This window comes from Mustela nivalis (assembly GCF_964662115.1).
Source record: "Mustela nivalis genome assembly, contig: HAP1_SCAFFOLD_391, whole genome shotgun sequence".
NCBI lineage: Eukaryota > Metazoa > Chordata > Mammalia > Carnivora > Mustelidae > Mustela > Mustela nivalis.
In genome coordinates this window covers 63,742-69,465 of record NW_028136260.1, presented here as the reverse complement: position 1 = coordinate 69,465, position 5,724 = coordinate 63,742, and positions in this window count along the sequence as shown.

Genomic DNA, 5,724 nt, shown 5'->3' with positions numbered 1-5,724 from the left:
TCTCTCTCTCTCTCTCTCTCTCTCTCTCTGGCTTTTGCTCTTAAATAAATAAATAAAATATTTTTTAAAAAATAGTTGAATTTGTTTAACTAGTTTTAAACTAGTAGACAGAGATGAAGATAAAGGATGATGTCATGGAACGGAAAAATACAACTTACACGTTTTAAAAATAAAATGTGTAATGCAGGGGCGCCTGGGTGGCTCAGTGGTTAAGCCGCTGCCTTCGGCTCAGGTCATGATCTCAGGGTCCTGGGATCGAGTCCCACATCGTGCTCTCTGCTCAGCAGGGAGCCTGCTTCCTGCTCTCTCTCTGCCTGCCTCTTTGCCTACTTGTGATTTCTCTCGGTCAAATAAATAAAATAAAATATAAAAAAAAATGTGTAATGCAAGTTACCTCACTTCTTTTATCACCACACTGGGACTTTCCCTACTGAGTTGTTGTAATGTAAGGACCTATTTTATATTTTTATATTTTAGCAAGAGGCTTTCATTGAGGTTAACCCTTAAACTGTCCTTGCTCCCCTTCCCCCAGGGGATTCACTTAAAAACAAGTCCTGGAAATCAGCTCCAGGTAACAAAGCCCATATACAAGGGTGGGTCAGGCCAGGTGGAGACATCAATGAGCAGAAGGGGGGGGGGCGGCGTTTGCATATTGTCTCCCTAGATACTAATGAGTATGCCCCACTCCTCTGCTCTTTGGGAACCTTTTTGGCACTAATCCTAATCAAGGTGTAATAGGCTGGGTCAAATGTCTATACTAGGGTAAATTGAACCTCAATTGGTCACCTAGCCTCACTGTGGAGTTTCCTGTGTGTGTTAAAATCTCATTGGTCACCTGTGCGTGGCCAGGCCTGACTGCATGGCCTTTGCCCTTAAAAGCTAGACTGTGAAACAGCAAAGGGTTGCCTTCTCTCATAAGAGGTGTGGCCCCAAACGTTCGGTTAGATTCTTGATGCTTGGCATGAAATAAAGCTTTGCTTGACCTTTGCTTTACATCAGTCTCGCTCCTTTAATCATAGACCCATTATTGGGGCATAACAGTATTAATCTTAAAGTTATAAGTCCACAATGCATCCATCATCCATTCTACCCTTTAACATTCCCCTTTGGACAGACCCATGATCTAGAACAAGCCTTATTTTATAGTGCCTTGTAGGAGATTTTTGCTGCTGCCTAAATTGCCTACTTTCCTCTCACCATTACCACGGAAATTGGGTCCACTGAAACAAAGGGGTAGTGTAAGAAATTAAGACTTCCATAAATCTCTTTAAATAATAAAGTATAAGATAGTGATACCTTTTTTTCTGCCACATAACCAATTCTTGCAAGAATAAGGTCATATAAAAGAATTTACAACACATGCTAGCATTATCCTACTGGACCCAGACCATTTGTATGTTTCTCTGTCTCTGAGAAATGTAGTTATTTACATGACTGAAACCTAAAAATTGTTTGATATGACCACTAATATCACCTACATTATTTTAAAGCCTGTTTAAGGCTTCTGTAATACATAGGCTTTGTAAACACTTATTAAGCATCTTGTATATATCAAACACTTTAAAAAAAATCTCTGCTTTAAAAAAAAAAAAAACTCTACCTCAATGGAACTTTGAGTCTGAAAAAGATACAGGCAATATACAAGGCAACAGATAGAATAATTACATATTTGATTATATACTCTGAGGATGTCACCTTAAATTGATATGAAAATGATCAGAAGGATCTGGATTTCTTGTCAAAATTTTTTGCCTTAAAAAGAAATTGATATTTAGGGAAAGTTGTTACTGAAAGAGGTCCTGTGTCAACCAAAAATGTTAAACCATGATCTCGCTAAATTTTCCAGTTGTGATCATTGCTTTGTTTAGCTGTCTTATTAAGACTGAATTTAGTAATTCAGTCTCAGATTTCAGTAAGTCTTTTTTTAAAAGATTTTATTTATTTATTAGAGAGAGAGAGGGAGGGGCAGAGGGAGAGGAAGAACCAGACTCCTTGCTGAGCAGGCAGCTGATGCAGGACTGGATCCTAGTACCCTGGCATCATGACCTAAGCTGAAGGAAGACACTTAACCAACTGAGCCACCCAGGCACTCTAGACTGTAAACTTCTTAAAGGTAAAAAAGTTTATTCTTCTAGTAGTTCCACAGACATTTCTAACATCCATAAGAAAGCATGTACTGATGTAAAATGCCAGCAAATCAAATTATTTAAAAAAGAAAGAAAGAAAGAAAAGATATATCTGGATAAAGAGAAAAACAGAAAATCTAATAATACATTGAATTATTAGAGCAAAGAGTGGAGGAAGAGAAAATAAATATGAAATAGAGATTTCCACTAAAAGAAAAAAATTGAATAAGGCAGGAGATTTAGAAAATTATTATGACAGACTTGAGAAAAAAATAAAATAGGAATTTTTAGAAAATAGCAATGAATGAAAAGGTCAATTGTTCCTACCTCTATAATATTAGCTGTTTGTTGTTGTTGTTGTTGCTAATTTACCTATTTAATCTAATAAACAAAGAAAGGTTTCATTTAGGGATAAGGTTTCTCTCTCTATATATATATTTTTTCCATTTAGGGATAAGGTATATGTATATATACATAGATATATATGTATATATATATATATTTTTTAAATTTAATTGTTAGAAAATGTGTCACAGAAAGTGTTTAAACTTTAAGATACAGATGCAACATGTAATGAACTGCATTGTTTGAACGTCTAATTTGTAAATGCTGTTAGAGGAAACTTGGTGGAAATGTTCTTATGTGCTTGTGTTTCTGGAACTAAGTATATTTATTAATAAGGAATAGTTTAAAATTATGAAATGACCAGGAGCGGACAATTTTCCTAATCCTATCAGCTCTTTGCAGCTCTTTTATTAGCCCCCTTCAGGAATATCAGCTTTTTTATCTAATTAAATTTTATATTAATGTGCTTTTTTACTTTTGGCCTTTCTCTTCCTTCTGCTCTTTTTTTCCCCCTAAATTACATGTTTCTGTTTAACAGCTACTATCAATTCTTTGATATGAATTCTCAACATCAATTTACTAACTCCAGAGATGAAGGAGCATCAATATTTAGAAGCGAAGAATACAAAGCCTTGGGCATCTGGATGGCTCAGTCACTTAAGCATCTGCCTTCGACTCAGGTGGTGATCCCAGGGTCGTGGGATGGAACCCCAGGTTGAACTTTCTACTCAGCTGGGAGCCTACTTCTCCCTCTCCTTCTGCCTGCAGCTCCCTTTGCTTGCGTTCTCCCTCTCTTTGTCAAGTAAATAAAATAAAATAAAATAAAATAAAATAAAATAATGTAAATAAATTTATTTAATGTAAATAAATTTATTTATTAAAATGCAATTATTACACAATACATAATGTATTGCATAATTATAATAATGGTTAAATAATTTATTAAATATTTATATTAAATATATCAATTTAATTAAATAAATATTTTTAGAATTTAAAATATTTCAAATTTACATTATTAAATATTAAATCATTAATTTAATAAATAAATATCTAAACATAATTAAATAAAATAATTTATTTATTAAAATGAATAAAATAATGTTGTCATTATCTCAGCATGTATTTTTAAATAGTCTAAAAAAAAATCTAATAAAGTCTAAATACATTGAGTTCAGATATTTATACAAGTTAACCCAGACACTCAACCCACAGTTTCAAAACTTTTGTTTTTATCTACTACTCAAAATACGATTTTAATGTATTTATTTGTAACTTTGACATAGCAAGGAAACTTGGAGGAAAAGGAGACATTTGCTTTTAATATTTGAAAATTATTTTGTTGATTTAAAAAAATAAAAACCTTAACACGTGAGCATTTCTTCTTAAATAACACTGTGAAGTTTCTGAGTCGCATTCTATTAAAAGTGCTGATAAAATGGCCTCAGTTACTCATTTAAATTATCAGCTGAATGGGTAACAAATGAAGTAGAGAGCTTTTTAATTATTTATGAATGTATTGCTTGTGGATGGAGTGCCACATAGAGTTACCTCTCTTTTTGGCTTTGTTTTGTGAGCAGCAGTGGAATCTATGAATGAGATTAAACATAAGGACATTCACAGAAATTCTTAATGAACTTCTGGGGAAGGGCAATAAGTGCAAGGAAAAACTGCAGCAAGACTAATTACAAATTTCAAGTGGTCATCGCTTAATTATAGAAGCTTTTAAGTTCAAGTAATATATCATTTTTATGAGCCTATCATATTGTATTAATTACCACAAACTGCACTCTTGAACACTTATCTTTTCACATATTTCTTATTCTTAGTACTTAAAATTACCCTTATGATTGATAAGTAAATGGATTTTACAGACAATGCATTTATTTACATAAATAAATCATGCTGTTTATATATATAAAAACAATTGAATATGTGTATGTGTTCAATGAATTTTTTTTCAAATTAACATCTTAATTCTACCACATTAGTTACAAATAGATATAGACTTTATAGATTCATCAAATATTTTATTCTCAAATTTATATGTCCTTTGTGAAGTAAATGAAACTGTATATATTAAATATAATCCTATCACATGTAACAGTTACTAGTGCATCCCAGGACATACATAGGTCAGGTCCTCCTCAAGGCATCACGGATAACTGGATTTAACTTTCTATCCTAGGAGTCTTCTGTATATTTCTGTGGCTTTTATACTACAATCAGGAGGAAGAATTCTTTTGCTAAAAGCTTACAAATGACTATGCGAGTAGATTATTTGTAGACTAGTGATATAATATTATAGTTTAATACGTGAAGCATGATAAAATAAAATGCCATTGCCATATTTAATTTGTTCAGTAAAGCATTCATTTAGTTATCAAGCATTCATTTTCTTTTCTTAAAGATTTTATTTATTTATTTGACAGACAGAGATCACAAGTAGACAGAGAGGCAGGCAGAGAGAAAGGAAGGGAAGCAGGGTCCCTGCTGAGCAGAGAGCCTGATGTGGGGCTCTATCCCAGGACTCTGGGATCATGACCTGAGCAGAAGGCAGAGGCTTTAACACACTGAGCCACCCAAGAGCCCCAAGCATTCATTTTCTTTATACAGAAGAGATAGAACAATATTATATAGTAGAAAAGACAGTAAATAATCTAGAAACCTTGATCATTTTGTTTTGGCAATTTTAGAACATAAAATTAGCTAAAGCTCAAGTGCAAGTTATATTTGTATCATAGGAGGAAAAGTTAATTAAAAGTTTGTTTATTACCATAGTTTAACACTTCAACGAAATGATAACGAGTCCAAAATCAATGAATATATGAAGTATACAATAAAAACAATAATCTTGAGTGTATGTGACTCACTGTAGGTATTGATAGGCTAGAAATCAAAGGGAAAGTATCTATAGGGTTTGTTCAGTTCCATGCTCATCAGATTAATAGGCTTTCTCATATTGCTTCCTTCACCACATTAATTTGTCTAATGAAGTTTTCAAGAGTTAAAGACAGTGATAGGTTCATGGCTGGAGAGAAGGTACAGAATCTAAGATAGTTCAGCAGTGCTTATTATTTAAGAGAAAGACAGCATGGGAGGTGAGGGGTATATCATGCATCCTGTTTTCACTCCCTTTGTGGAGCACCTACCCTGGAGGTCATGTAATAATAACCAATGACCAAAAAACAATAAAAAAACCCAAACATCCATGTGGAAGTGCCATCCCTGCCTGGAGATGAGTAGACTGCTC